We start from the raw sequence: 16,256 nt of genomic DNA on the forward strand, positions 1-16,256 counted from the left end.
TCTGTGTAGCTAAATCTCAGCTTCTTTCTGCAGCCCTAACATCTCTATCCCTCCGCCCTCTTGGCGGCAGCAAGAGAAGTGTCTAGGATGGTATCTTTAGAGGACCTATACTGCCCGGTTCTCATCTCCTCCCCTCCACTTACTCTCTGGTATCTAAGAGAGTAGTTCAGATGTTAAAGGGGGTGAGGTTGCTGGTGCGAATCAAATAAAGGAGGCCTGAGGTTCTGCTGTTGTGGTTTCCAAGTCATCCATTTCCAACTCTCTGCATGTTATTTTATCTTGAAATGACATTCATTCCCCAGCTCTAGACAATGACAGTCTGACCTTCAGTTAGACTCCAAGGAGAACTCCCAAACAACAAAAGAAAAATAATTGCATTATCTACAGCAGAACTGATGGGAGAGCACAGACCTTAAAGGTCACCATTGTTTCATGAATACACCCTACTGCCCACAACCCCACACTCTTCTCCCACCCTCTCCCACTTGCAAATCAACATATATCTCCCATCGTACATTCCCTAGGACAGAGGTCAAAGGAATCAGGACTTCCCAGACAGATTCTCCACGAAACTTCTGAAGGTCCCATATGGAGTGGGAGTGGGGCTTGCACAAACCTCCTAACTCACCTCTATCTCCCACCCGGCAGATGTCAGGGAGGGAGAATTTCCCCCTCTATGCTTCTTGAGTTCTTGTGGTTGCCGCTAATAATAAATAGTGCACTAATAGTAATTAGTCCACTAATAATAAAACTGACACAAGACAAGAGAAAAAGAAACAAAATTTAACTCATAGGCATGGAGGTCCCATAGAAATGAAACCTAAGAATAGGCCAAAGCAGGCAGCTTTTATACTTTCTAGACAAAGAAACAATAACTTTGTGAGGAATTGACAAGACAAAGAAACAGATTTTGGGTGCCCAACTAGTGAAGAATTAGAACAGAGTTTGGGCTTGGGATAGTAAATTGAAGTAACAAGGCTTGTTTACATAGGCTTCTCGGCCCGAATTCCCTATCTTTGGCAATAAGGGGGTACTTCTACCTCCAGATGCGGGGAGTGCATCTTTCACATGAGAGGTTTTTTTCCCTGCTTTCAAGGAGACAGCAAGGAGGGTCAGAGCATCCCTCTTGCATTGGCCATTTCTTAAGCAACTTTAATGCAAAATAATCAATATACCATTGAGGCACATTTTGCGGTGGCCTACTCTGGGTCCCAACACAGAAATGCATAGGAACTCTGCTCAGTGGGGAGCATGGAAAAGGAAGTAAGATCCCGTTTCCTTCCCCATCTTTTAAAACTAAATACAAAATAACAACTTTTCAGACAAATAAAAGCCATGAGAATTCTTCATCAGCAGATCCGCACAAGAAAGTTATTCAGGCAATAGGAAAATGACACCAGATGGCAATTAAAAGCACAATATAACACCACACACCTACTAGAATAACTAAAATTACAAACACTGGCAATACCAAGTGCCTGCGAGGAGGCTGCTATGAACTGGATGTTTGTGTCCCCTCAAAATTCATACATTGAAATCCTAACCCCCAATGTGATAGTATTAGGAGGTGGGGCCTGTGGGAGGTGATAAGGTCATGAGGATGGAACCCTCGTGAATGGTACTAGTGCCCTTACAAAAGATACCCCAGAGAGTTCTCGTGCCCTCCTTCCACCATGTGAAGACACAGTGTGAAGATGACAGTCTGTGAAGCAGGAAGAGGGTTCTCACCAGACACCAAATCTGCTGGCACTGTGATCTTGGACTTCCCAGCCTCCAGAACTGTGAGAAAAAAATGTTTGTTGTTTAAGTCACCCATTTTATAGTATTTTTGTTACAGCAGCCCAAGTGCACTAAGACAGAAATTGGTACCAAGAAGTAGGGTACTGCTGTAATAAACCTAAAAATGTGAAACTGGCTTTGGAACCGCATAATGGATAGAGGCCAGAAGAGTTTTGAGATGCATGCTAGAAAAAGCCTACATTGCCATGAAGGGACCTTCAAAGGTGATTTGAGTGAAGGCTCAGAAGAAGAGGAGAGCTATATCTTAGAGAATACCTAAGTGGTGGTGAACAGAATGTTGGTAGAAATACAGATGGTAAAGGCCGTTCTGATGAGGTCTCAGAAGGAACTAAAGAACATTGGAAATTGGAGGAAAGGTGATCCTTAGTGTAAAGTGGCAAAGAACTTGGCTGAACTATGTTCCTGTTTCAGAGTTCTGTGGAAGGCCAATCTTGCAAGTGATGACACTGGATGTTTAGCTGAAATTTCTAAGCAAGGCGTTTGAAGGTCTGGCTTGGCTCCTCTTGACTGCATCCGATAAAATGTGAGAAGAGAGAAATGACTTAAAGGAGGAATTGCTAAGCAAAAAAGAGCAGAACTTAAAGATTCTCAGCCTATGCATATTGAAAAAAATGAAAACACTAACGGTGTGGCCAAGCAACCATCTGATCAGGAGAATTGTTTGGATCAGCCCTCTCTGTAGAAACTAGGCACTATTCTTCAAAACAGCCTGTGGAAAACAAACACGGGTTGGTTGACTTAAACTGCAATGAACATAGGGATGCCATCTACTACAAATCCTTACTTCCTCCTTCTTCGGCCAAAATTTCCAGCCACATTTCGTTCTGACTTTGCCTGGGTAGTCATACCCTTCTCTTCCAAAGTGCTCATGGGGAATCCATAAAAACGCTATCATAAAATGTTGTGGAGGAAGTTATACAACAAGTAGAAAAACTTTAAAGAGAACCTAAGTAATGGAATGCTAATCTTCTGTACTAAAAACGCTAATTATCCCCTAATTCATCTAAACATTCAAGGAAATTCTAATTTATTTTTTTAAATTGTTGCTTTATTTTATTTTTTTATTTTTGGCTGCATTGGGTCTTCGTTGCTGCGCGTGGGCTTTCTCTAGTTGCAGCGAGCAGGGGCTACTCTTTGTTGCGGTGCGCGGGCTTCTCATTGCGGTGGCTTCTCTTGTTGCAGAGCACGGGCTCTAGGTGCATGGGCTTCAGTAGATGTGGTGCATGGGCTCAGTAGTTGTGGCTCGCGGGCTCTAGAGCGCAGGCTCAGTAGTCGCGGCACATGGGCTTAGTTGCTCCGAGGCATGTGGGATCTTCCCAGACCAGGGCTCGAACCCGTGTCCCCTGCATTGGCAGGTGGATTCTTAACCACTGTGCCACTGGGGAAGTCCCAGAAATTCTAATTTAAATGCCCCCATAAGAAGTCTTTGGCTAGGAGGGATCATGGTTGAATGGGCCTGTGTTTTACAAGCAGGATTTGATTTGAGTAAATCCAGCCACACCTTAAGCCTTGGGCTCAGGGACAGTGTGGGTGAACATGTGGACATGTCCTATAATGGACAGAGGCTAGGAAGAAAGAGATGCAGCCTCAGCTCTGGTCTGGGAGCACCAGGACCTGAGATACGTCCCAGAGGGAAAGCTGCAGTGTGGGTGGTGTCACCCACACCTCACACACGAGGAACCCGACGCCCAAAAGCATTTCATGACTTGCCCAAGCCACCCATGCAGCAGCGGCAGAGCCGGCCTTCCAACCCAGCTCTGTCTGGTGCCTGGTCCCCCTCCTCTGCCCTCCTCGCCCCCTCAGGCCGGACAGTCAGACACTCCCCGCTCCGCCAAGCGTGCTTGGTGAGGGAAGCAGTTACCTGCAGCCTCTGGGTATGTTTCTGAGCTGACCAAGAACTAGTTGCTAATAATTTCAGCCTCAAACAGAAAAAGGAGAAAAACAAAAGTGTCATTAGAGCTATTAGCAACCTGTTCCTGCAGGGATGCCAGCATTACTGTAAAGGTTTGAATATATTAGACTCCCTCATAAAGGTTAGGTCCTAAAGTCAGCACAAAAGTCAGAAATTACTTGTAAGAACAACCCTGGAACAACCCATAGCTTGGAGAAATCCCTAAGCTTTGAAGAGGCAGCGGGAGCTGAGACTGTCTGCGGCCCCAGCCCGCTCTGTCTCCGTTCAGGACACTCACTCAGGGAGCAGGAGGGAGTCAGGGAGTCCGATTTACCTGAGCCTTTTGAAATTCCTTCTTCAGTCTCTGTCTCTCTTTCCTTCTCTCTGTCTCTCTTCCCCCATTTCTTCTTTGTTTCTCTTTACTTTCAAAGCCCCCGGTTGAGTTTGTCCATAACCTCTCGCGGCCCCAGTGGGCAGCAAGGCAGCACCCCCGGGGGCCACAGCCCCACACCCCCGTGAGCCCATCCCCATCCCCGTGCCCCGGGAGTGCTGTGCCTGAGCCCGCAGCTGTCCTCATGCCCCTCTGCTTCCCGGGTGACTCAGACATTTCCCACACAGACACTGGTGAACTCCCGGGTGGTGTCACACTGCACTGGGGCAGGAGTGGTTTCATCTGGGTGGCAGGTGTGGCTACTGCTCTAGTTAGAGAATGTTCTGGAAGAGAGGTTGCAGCTTGACACCCTTGGGACTTGGGGGCCACCCCAAGGGCAAGAGACTAGAGCCCCTCAGGGCACTGCTGTCTGCATCCCCGTCCCCAGCCTCAAGGATGGCTCTGCCCCCTCAACACTCCACCAGCCTCTCCTGCCGTTCCTGCCTCTAATTTCCCTGTCTGTCCCTTTGGGAAGGGGAAAGCCAGAGGTGGCTCCCAGTTTTCTGAGTTCAGGGATCCGGCCATTCCGAGGAGTCTTGTAATCTCACTTGAGGCTGTGCCCTGGACTGGCCTGTGACCTCTATTCCTGTGGGGCTCCCTGGGCAGGGGGCAAAGACTGCTTGGTGGCCAGCAGGGTGACTCCTTCCAACCTGGAGTCCCAAGCCTCCCAGTGAGTGCCTAGGAGGGCAGCCCAGCCCAGTCCTCTCACCGCCCCGTGCGCAGGAGTAAAAGGTAGATGAGACCTCCCAGCACTGTGAAGGCCGAGTGGGTCCCACTGCCTGTCCTCCTGCATTCATGGGGCCCACTCCCGTGGACTTGGAATTTACCTGACAGCTCTGACCACCTTTAGCTGCCCAGTGCCTCCCTGGACACACAGCAGGTGAGAAACAGCAGCAAGATCAACCAGGGGCCAGGGGACTTTGGGCAAGAGACACAGAACAGGAGAGCACACTGTGGAGAGAGGGGGGGAGAGGGGAGAAGAGAGAGTGAAAGGAAAGTGACCAAGCTGTGCCCAAGACAGGAGGAAAACAGAGCAGAACTGTCTCAACAGGGCCCACTGGGCCCCAGGTAAGGCTGTATGGGTGTCCCACTCTGTTTAGACAGGACCCATTTCCTATTCCCAATGCCCCACCTGCCCTCTCCTACCAAGATTCTGGTCCCACTAAAGGGAGGGCACATAGCTGAATACGGTAGATGGTGGTCAGGAAGTGGTAGGGGGATAATTCAGTCCCCTCCCCAACTCCAGCCCCGCAATGGGAACTTGCACACCGATTTAGGGACTAGAATTGGCTTCCTCCCCTGGTTGGGCACTTCCCCTGACAGAGGCTGGGACCTTACCTGCCTCCTTTTGAGGGATGCAACAACCTGCCTCACAGGCTCATTAAAGAGATGAGAACCATGAGATTCAGGCTCCCTCAGTGTCCCCACTGAACTTACCACTCTACCTAGATCCCCACCTACCCCCTCCTAAGTCTCTCCATCTCGCTTAGGCTGATTCCCCACTGGGCTGTAGCTCCCAGCAATGCCCAAAGACCTGGCTCCTTCACAAAGACCCCTTGTGGGTAAGAAATATACAACTTATTTACAAATGGTTCGAAAACAATAGTGATAATAACAAATGTGTGTGTCTGCTAGAGAGACAAAGACAGCGAGAGAGTGAGAGAGAGACACACAGAGAGAGAGAGGAAGCAGAGAATCGTGAAAAGTTGGCAAAATATTAAGGATAATTAAATGAGCGATGGGTTTACTGAAGTTCTTTGCACCACCTTCTTCTGTACATTTCAAAGCAGTATTTCAAAGTAAGAAGTTTAAAAATGAACATAGCTTTAAAAAAGTGCCCTCTCCTACATCGGGGTCTCCCCTGGATCTTTCTTATCATACAAACATGCTGGAGCCATGCTGCTCATATGCCTTTTCTGATGGCACAGTACCATCCACCTCTACCTGATCGCTCTTCTTCAAGAGAACACCTGGAGACAGCTGATATCTGCACTTCGTCTTCCCAATTAGATCCAAACAGCTCTGGTTCTCCTGGCAGCTGGCAAGTGAGCGCTCCTTCAGTCACATTCTCCACTTACGGGGACTGGAGGGGACAGCTGTGGCCTGAGAACCAGTCCCACTGCCTCACAGCCACAACAAACCCCAGAACAGTGTCCAAAACGCAAGGCTGGGACTTCCCCGGTGGCGCAGTGGTTAAGAATCCGCCTGCCAATGTAGGGGACACGGGTTCGAGCCCCATAACCCACAATTACTGAGCCTGTGCTCTAAGAGCCCATGCGCCGCACCTACTGAAGCCGACGAGCCTAGAGCCCCTGCTCTGCACCAAGAGAAGCCACCGCAATGAGAAGCCCGCGCACGGCAACGAAGAGTAGCCCCCGCTTGTGGCAACTAGAGAAAGCCCCGCGCAGCAAGGAAGACCCAATGCAGCCAAAAATATAAATAAATAAATAAATAAATAAATAAATAAATAAATAAATTTAAATTACAAAAAAAAAAAAACACTTAATGCTGCCAGGACCTTGAGAGCTTGTCTGGAGTATCTAACACAGCTGCATGTGTCGCCTTGACAAAGGCGAGAAGTGGTCACGCAGACCGAGGGTCCACAAGTCCAGAGCGAGAGGCTAAGTTCGGAGCTGCTGTTCGGCGGTTTTCCCGCACAGACCTGAGTTGGAATGACATTTCCCCAGTGCTGCAGGTCCTACCCAGTGCTGCCCATCCCCTGCCTCGCTGTGTGGCTTGGAACGGTTCGCAGACCCTCTCTGGGCCAGTAGCCCGACTGCACACCCTGCGGTACGTAAGACCTGGCGCCTGGGGCAACAGGCAGCACGCGTGCCCGCGGAGCCGGGTTCTCCCCGTCCACGTCGTTTGCATAACAAGTCCCGGCACCGGCTTAAGGCGACTCTGCGACTCTGGCTGGGTCAGGTGACATGCTTCACAGCGCCGCCTACAAGGTTTCGCAGGAATCTGCGCTACGGGTTTGTTTTCCAGCCCCCACCATCCTCGCCGAAGAAAGGTGAGGCTCGTCCCCTGACAAATAATTATGGAGCTGCTTTTACTTTCTGCCCGGCACGGAGCGGGCGCTGGGGCCGTGGGCAGAAGCCGATCGGATGCCTTTCCTGGGGGTGGGGATGGCGTGGGGAGACTGAGCAGGGAGCAAACCAGTGACCTGCCCCGTGACCTCTGCACCAAGGGAGTGAAGTCCAGGATGAGGGGCCCCAGCCGGGCAGACCTAGCCCAGAAAGTTCTGGGTCCAGGAGCCTTCGGACGTGGACTGGTCAGAAATTAGTCCCTGCAGGCGGGTTGTGACCGGCCTAGAGCAGCCAGACTCAGGAGACTGGGCGTTACGTATAGACTGAATCGCGCTTTAACAGGAGCCCTGCGCCTCATCTCAGCCCCAGAGGTGATCCCAGCCTGTTAGGGTTTCTCGTGCCACGTGCGCTCGCCCTTCCAGAGCCTTAATTCGCCATCCTCTTTGCCTTCCCTTCTTTGGTCAAATCCTGGGCCCGCGCGCGGTCAAGGATGCCTTGCCCCCTCCCTCCCCCTCCCCCCCCTCCCCCCTCAGGGCCCGCCCCAGAAACTCCGCCCTGTCCCCTCGATGGGAAGTTCTGGCAAAAAGTTGACAGTCATTCCCGTAGGGCGCCGCTCGCCTGCTCCGAAGGCGCTGTCCAGCCCACGGTGCTGAAGCGTCCCGCGCCCTGACAACTGAGAACAGAGATCATTCCCAACCTGGCAGGCTCCAGGTCTCGTCCATACTGGCCTAATAATCCACAAGGATCCTTGTCTGCCTAGCGGGTTTAAACTGGAATCGCCTCGGGGGCCCGAGCTTTCATGAGGAGGCCCAGGGAGAGCAAGTTTGTCCATGAGGAGGCCCAGGGAGAGTGGACAGTAGTCAATTCCTGTGCTCCATCCTGGAACCAGTAGAACTATGGGCATCTCCACTGACCCCTCCTGACTTGTCATATGGGGAGACTGGGCCCAGAGGAGGGTCCACTTACTTTCCAGGAACTCAATTCTTCCCACTTGCATCCAAACCCAGCAGGCCCTGCTACCTGAAGGGGGTGGGGTGAGACAATCCCAGGAATTCCTCCCATACACATTCCCTGTAGTGAAGATGCTTCTCCCTCCATTCTGGATGACCCTCAACTTCCGTGGATGTTCACAACCCCTCCCCCCAACCCAACGTCCAGGCAGGCAGGGGAGATCAGGTGTCCCCAGCGAAGGGCTCTGCAACTTGGAGTCTAGAATCTTGCCCTCGAAGGAGTAAATGACACGGTTGCCCAGTGACTTGAGCATAATTGTGATGGCAGTGATACTGGGCAACATGAAGAAGCTGGATACAGGGCAGAAATTAGTCCAGAAAAGAGGGCTGGTAAGATGCCAGAAGGAGTAGCCACTGGTGTCCAGGACCAAACCCACACTGGACCTACCATGTTCTGGCTCACCCCAGGACCCCACAGAGCTATCGTGGCAGCCCAGGACCCAGTCGTACCTCCTTAGCATCAGCCGAGCCTCAGTTCAGGCTGGGAGAGAGAAGTACAAGTCTAGGCAAGAGAGTTTTAAGGGGGTGTTCCAGAGGAGCTGACTCTGTGGCCGGCACTCATTCGGCAAAAGTAAATGTCGTGTCCTGGTCTCCTCAGATGCGTGAAAGTACCCAAGTTCAGTGCCCACAACTGCCAGGCAACTCCAGTTTAAGGTTCTCCGGGGTATATAGTGCATTCTGGATGGATGTGGCTCAAAGAGCCCCAGGGGACAATGCACGGTGGCAGGGTTGAGTTCACACCATGAGGAAGAGCAGGTGGCAGCCTCAGGATTGTTGAGTCATCCCAGAATGAGGATTCTTAAAATTGTGCTGCATGGTGAATCAAGTTGCTTGACCCCTCTCCTTTTTCAGGGTGCCTGCTGGTGCACCCTGGATGAGTGCCTGAAGATGGCCAGTGCCGCTTAGCCCCTTGAAGGGACACACCTGTGTGGGACGGCAGTGGACAGTCAACCACAGAATGAGAAGGTCTAACCCCATCCCCCAACACATGGGCCCCATACTGTAGCCCCCATGGCAATGGATTAATAACTAACGTTGCCCTGGGCATCATAGTGACCCCAAGAGAGCAAAGTGGATATTAGCAAACCCATTAGGTAGATGGGAAAACAGGGGCAGAGAAGGCATGGGACAGTCACCAAAGCCCCAGAGAAAGTCCAACTTTTTTTTTTTTTTTTTGGATCTAGTTCCCCTGATCAGGGATTGAACCTGGAGCCATGGCAGTGTAAGCTCCGAGTCCTAACCACTGGTCTGCTAGGTAATTCCCCCACTTTCTGATGTTCAGCTTATTGCAACACCCTCCTTCCTGTCACGTGCTCTCCACTTCACCCGTCAAGGAGCTGATGCTAATGGCGGTCCCCTCTGTCAAAGCCAAACAGCTCTGGTTACCACAGTAAGTAACAAACAACCACTCCAGACTCTCAACAACAGAATCCTAGGAGGATGTGAGGAGGGCTCCTGTGGCCTGAGGGTCAACATGCCTGACCTTGGCTGGCCCCACAGCCATGGCAAGGACATGAACGGCATCTAAAGAAGGAAGGGGGCTGCTGGGCAAACTCTGGGAGAAGGGTAGGGGGCCTGGTGGAAGTGCTGACACCTCCCGCACGTGCTGGGCCCTCAGGTGGTGAGCCAGAAGTGCTGCCTAAGCTTCTTATTGCAGTAGGAGAGCCACAGCTGTGCCAGGCTCTTGTTGGGGAAGAATGTGAGTCCAAACACATCCAGCAGGCCTGGCAGAGTGAGGGCAGCGGAGGGGCCACTGCATGGGACCACCAAGAAAGAGTTTCTCTAAAGGCCAGTGTGGCAGGGATCCTGCCGAATTGAATGATTGGGCATCCATGTGAACTAGAATTCCACAGCCTGGATTACTGGGGGCGAGGTTGGGAACATCACACCGGGCAGTGTACAGAGCAGTAAGAACGCCCCATACACATCTCCAGGGTGGTCCCCATCCCCTCTTCTGCCCCCATCCCCAATTCTGTATACTCTCATCCCCTCAAAACAGGCAGAATCGGAGGCTAAGGTTAAGAAAACTTTCCCAGAGAGTTACAGAATGGATTTTTAAAAAACAGATAAGAAACTAAGATGATTAAACTTCATATTAGTAGGAGTTCTAGAAAGAGAAAATGGTAGGGAGGAAATTTTTAGAACTATTTTTTTAATCCCCATAATGGAAGAGCATGAGTTGACAGGTTGAAGGGACTCATACCACATACCCACACAATGGATGAGAAATATCACGCAAGGCACAGCACTGGCAATTTTAACAGTACTTAGATAAAGAGATCCGAAAACTTTCTGCAAAAAAAGTAGTCACACACTAGGGACTATGAATTGTTACAGCACACTAGAAGAATACAGAAGAATACAGAAGAAAACTTCAAACTTTGGAGGGAAAATTATCTCCAACATAGAATTATCTAACCATTCAAATATCAACCAAACGTGATGGTAGAAAGAAAATATCATTAGATGTTCAAGGTCTCAAAAATTTACCTTCCATGTGCCTCTACCAGGAAACTGCCAGAGAATATGCTCCACAACAAACACAAAGAAGTGAACTAAGAATGAGGAAGCCAGGACTTCCCTGGTGGTCTAGTGGTTAAGACTCCGCGGTTCCAATGCAGGAAGCATGGGTTCGATCCCTGGTTGGGAAATAACCGTGTCCTGGCCAAAAGATCTTAAAAAAAAGGATGAGGAAGCCATGGGATCCAGATCCAGAAAAAGAGGACCTGTTATAGGAGAGGGGCCTGGGGCTCCCCAGACGAAGGCGTAGAGATGCTCTTGGGTGACAGTTACGTGACAGCAGCACTAGGCAGCTCCCAATCCAAACAGGAGCATGAGGTCTGAGAGTCTCCAGGATGTCTGTAGGGGAAAGGGAGCTGGAGGGACGTGCCGTGATTGCCAGCATGATCAGTGGATGTTTGCTGGCTCTTGTGGTCAGGTCGGGAATGAATTAATAATAGGTGTATAGAAACAGAATAGAGAATCCAGAAATAGGCCTATACCATATGGTCAGCTGATTTTTTCCTTTTTTTTTTTTGGCCACACCATGCGGCTTGCAGATCTTCGTTCCTCGACCAGGGATCGAACCCATGCCCCCTGCAGTGGAAGCATGGAGTCCGAACCAATGGACCACCAGAGAATTCCCAGTCAACTGATTTTTGACAAATGTGCCAAAGCAATTCAATAGGGGGGAAGAACAAGCTTTTCAACAAATTGCCATGTGCACTAAAAAAAAAAAAAATTCAACTACAATCTTATGCTACACAGAAAAATTAACTCAAAATGGATCATGGACCTAAATGTAAGGAGGGGGACTTCCCTGGTGATCCAGTGGGTAAGACTCCACACTCCCAATGCAGGAGTCCCGGGTTCGATCCCTGGTTGGGGAACTAGATCTCGCATGCATGCCACAACTAAGAGTCCACATGCCGCAACTAAGAGTCCACATGCCGCAACTAAGAAGTCCGCATGCCGTAAATAAGAAGCCTGCATGCCACAACTATGAGCTCGCATGCCGTAACTAAAAGATCCTGCATGTCGCAACAAAGATCCTGTGTGCCGCAACTAAGACCCAGCGCAGCCAAAAATAAATAAATAAATATTTTAAAATAAATAAATAAAAATAAACGTAAGAAGGTAAACTATAAAATTCTAGAAGAAAACAAAGGCGTGATAAAGGGTTTGGGAAAGAGTTCTTAAATATGACATAAAATGTATGAGCTATAAAAGAAACTAAGCAAGTGAAAAATAAGTTAACTGTTAACTACAGGAAAAAACAAAACATTTTACAACATAGGAAATTCAGTTCTATTGCATTATGAGGCTCTGCTGTGAACAACATTTACATGATCATAATAATGAAGGGAATTCCCTGGTGGCCCAGTGGTTAGGACTTGGTGCTCTCACTGCTGGGACCCAGGTTTGATCCCTGGTCAGGGAACTAAGATCCTGCAAGCTGCATGGCACAGCCAAAATAATAATAATAATAATACAGACATTGCAAATTAACTTAATCAGAAATTGTGATAAAATAATATCGAGACTGTAGGGAAAGAAAGTAAAGGCTAAATCCTCATCAAAGTAGCAAGTGAACAGATGTCTAAAATTTTAAACTCAGCAAGTAACAACAGAAGCATATGATTTAAAGATATGGACATACATGCTCCAAAAACCACAGAGCAATCTGAAAGCAGCTGCCTCTCAAAGTAGAGAACGGCCCTGGAACGTGTGGCAGGAGGACGCTCTTATAAGCCTCACAGTACTCTTTTTCTTTTCAACCACTTGCCTGTATTACTTAGACACAAACAAAGTTTTTTTTTTTTTGGCTGTGCCATGCAGGGCTTGTGGGATCTTAGTTCCCTGACTAGGGATTGAACCCATGCCCTTGGCAATGAAAGGGCAGAGTCCTAACCACTGGACTGTCAGGGAATTCCTCAAATAAATTAAATTTAAAGCCACCAGAGAGCCACTGAAACTAGCTGTGTGGGCCTCAGGCCAAGTCCAGCCTTGCTCTGGTGAGCGGATCGTGGGAGGTGATCATAGTCGGCACAGCGCACGTGCTCCGCATTCTGGGGAAGTTCAGGCTTTGTCCAGGAGCGGAGGCCTGGGCCACTCCACTGCTTGACACAGATCTGAGATGCACTCTCCTGTTTCCCGTGCTTGGCATCCCCCCACCCCGTCCCCACCACCCCTAGCACTGCCCTCAGTCATGGCACTTCTCACCCTCCCGTCCCCATCTGTCTCTTTGACTGTCTCTTCCAGGGGACTGAGAGCCCCCAGAAAGCCTGAAAGATGCACTGTTCATCGCTCTCCCCGACCCTCCCACCTCCAGTGCCTGGCCCAGGGCTGGCACACTACAGGAGCTCAACGCTCTTAGACATGGATGTTGGCAGCCTGGGTTCATGGACAGAGAAGGTCTTATGAAAGTAAACGTGCTAAGTCACGAGTGAGGCCCCGGCAGGTGGTTCCCTTTGACCAGTTTGCCACTCTTCATCAGGCTTCTACAATATGTTCTTGTACCAACTGTGGTGCTGTCACTCAGTGGCCCTGTGGCCACCCCAGGAGCCTCTGTCCTCCCCCTGCCAGTCTTCAACACTGCCCCTGCCCCTGTGGGAACGGATGCCAGTGATGCCAGTGAGAGGCAGGCAGCTACCCCAGTAAACCCCTTCCCACAAGTAATCCAGCTAACTTCTGGGGTGCCCTGAGCATGTGTCAGGCATGGCACCAAGTGCTTTATATGCACTGGCTTTTTAACCTGCTCAGAGGCCATTTTACAGAGAGGTCACTGAAGGCTTGGGCCTCAGGGTAGGTGTGCCAGGCTCTGTCTCCTGCACTATGCCTTGGGCCAAACCCAGGTGTTAACTCACAACCTCAAGTCAGAAAGCTGTCCCTCATGGGCAGGGACCCAGCATTTCTAGAAAAAGAGCCCTTGGGTTGACTCAGTAGGGGATAGTCGGTCTGTGTAGTCCCCAATACAAGAGCTCAGTCACTCTGTTGTCCCTGGGGCCCCAAGTACAGGGCAGGGTATTCCTGGACCACCAAGACCCAGTAATGGGAGTGGGAAGCAGTGAGAGGAAGGTTACAATGGGGAGGATATATACAGACCAGATAATGTAAGATTTTTTTAAATTGAAGTATGGTTGATTTATAGTGTTTCAGGTGTATAGCAAAGTGATTCAGTTACATATGTAATATATATATTCTTTTTCAGATTCTTTTCCATTATGAGTTATGAAAGATCTTGAGGGAATTCCTGGTAGTCCACTGGTTAGGACTCGGCACATTCACTGCCAGGGCCTGGGTTCAATCCCTGGTTGGGGAACTAAGATCCCGCAAGCCACGCAGCTTGGCCAAAAAAAAAAAAGATATTGAATATATTTCCCTGTGCTATACAGTAGGACCTTGCTGTTTATCTATTTTACATATAATAGCATGTATATGTTAACCCCAAGTTCCTAATTTATCCCTCCCCCACCCCAGATAATGTAAGATTTAAATTCATTTCTGCCTGGACCCATACTGGACATGGGGAAAAAACACAGGGGAGTGAGGCCCCACACTCCTGGTCCTGACAGCTCAGGGAAAGGCCAACAACACACACCCCAAAGCAGAACCTTAGGCCCAGAGGTATTGAGCAGAAGAGTATCAATCAGGCTTCTAACGCAGCCAGTAGGCAGGAGATTGGGGAAGGCTTCCTGGAGGAGGTGACGACTGACCTCAGTCTTTCGAAATGAGCAGACTTTAACCAAAGAAGGAAAGAAGGGCAATCCAAGCACAGGGAACAGAATGAGAGAAGGCACAGAGGTAGGGTGTACAGAGCATCTGGTGAGAGGCTGGAACACTGAGAGGTGAGACTGGAAAGGAGGTCCGTGGAGCCAGAGGGGTGAGCTTATTTGTTGGGATCACTGATTTTATAGGGGAGGAAACAGGTTAGGGGTCACTGGACCCTAAACGATGGAGCTCAACCACCTCTTTGAGTTAATAGGAGAGAAAGCCCAGACAAGGGTGGCTCTCCTTAGGAATAAGCCCTTCCGTCTCCTGCAGGAAGGGAGCAGGGCTGGAATTCAAACCCTAGGCTTCTGCCCCCTGCTAGTGCTCCTTCCATGCCATTCCGCTGCCGCCTTCTCAGTGGGAACCCAGCCCCTACTGGATCCTGTCCTCTGCATCCTCTGATGGGCAGCTGATACCAGCAAGGGTCTGCAGGGACTCTGGATACCCCTTGGTGTCTGTTGAGATAAACCCAACACAAATAAAGTTTAATCAATAGCCTGAACTCCCAGTCCGGATCTCCGCAACGGAGAGCAGGCAGAGACAGGAAAAGTCCCCTTCATGCCAAGCCTGAAAAAGCTGCAGCCCCTCTCCCATCCCCTTCACCCCCACCCTACAAGTCCTCCCTGAGCTACTGAGGGAGTGCTGGGGGAGGAAACAGAGCAGGGAGGGAGCTGGACATGGTCACTGGAGTATGTTGGGGCGCCTCCTTGGCAGAGCCAGTGGGGGAAACTTCTGCCTTTAAATATTTTGAAATAGCAACAAACATAACAAGCACAAACAATCAGGTGACACATGTTCTCTTCAGGCCTGGTGTCCCCACCTCCCAGATCCCAGGCATGGGAGCCCAGGCTCACACCAGCAGGAGGCTGGGACCAGAGCTTCTGTGGACCTTCCAAGCATGTTTATTCACATTCCTGTGGGCCCCTGGGGGACCCAGCTGAGGTTCCCAGTGTCTGCTGAGGAAAAGAAAAAGCAGCCCCTGACATCCAGAACTGATCTGACATTCACAGTTAGACCTCAGACACTCAGAGCCAGGTCATTTTCTCTTTCTGTCAGACATTAACAATCACAGAATACCAACCTCAGTCAAGGTTTTTCTGAGACCATGATAAAATGAGACAAAACAGGGCTCCTTCATAATTTTGTCTAAGCACGGACAAAAATAAGGTCACTGTGCTGCCACCCATAAAATATCAAGCATACCCCTCTTTTGGCTAAAATGAATGACTGCTATATTTTTAGCAGCTTTATTGAGATATAATTCACATAACATACAATTCATCCATTTAAAGTGTACTATTCAATGTCTTTAATTACACTCACAGAGCTGTGCAAACGCCACCATGGTAAATTTAGAACATTCCCATTGCCCCAGAAAGAAACCCTACACCCCTCAGTCATCACCTCCAAATCCATCCATCCTCCTTGCCCTAGGCAACCACTACAGAGACTTTCTATCTATACAGATTTGCCTATTCTGGACATTTCATATAAGTGGAAACATACAATATGTGGTCCTTTGTGACTGTCTTCTTTCACTTAGCATAATGTTTTCAAGTTTCATACATGTTGTAGCATGTATCAGTAACTCACCCCTGCAATGCCTAATTTTATATGTCAACTTGACTGGGGCGTGTATATATATTGGGCATAATCTCTCCTATTACTTCTGTGGCAGTATGCACCAAGAAGCTTAATCTTCATAACTTGGACCCCAGTAATTCTACTTCTAAGAATGAACTAATTCCGGACTTCCCTGGTGGCACAGTGGTTAAGAATCCGCCTGCCAGTACAGGGGACATGGGTTCGATCCCTGGTCCTGGAAG

At 49.5% G+C, this 16,256-nt stretch overlaps 1 protein-coding gene across 1 annotated transcript in view; it reads right to left on the bottom strand.

Moving 5' to 3' along the window:
- The window catches only part of ZNHIT3 (zinc finger HIT-type containing 3), a 42,991-nt gene that overhangs the window by 11,476 nt on the left and 15,259 nt on the right, over positions 1–16,256 (bottom strand). The gene's annotated exons all lie outside the window — the stretch shown is intronic.

Source organism: Eubalaena glacialis, chromosome 19 (assembly GCF_028564815.1).
Source record: "Eubalaena glacialis isolate mEubGla1 chromosome 19, mEubGla1.1.hap2.+ XY, whole genome shotgun sequence".
Classification (NCBI taxonomy): domain Eukaryota; kingdom Metazoa; phylum Chordata; class Mammalia; order Artiodactyla; family Balaenidae; genus Eubalaena; species Eubalaena glacialis.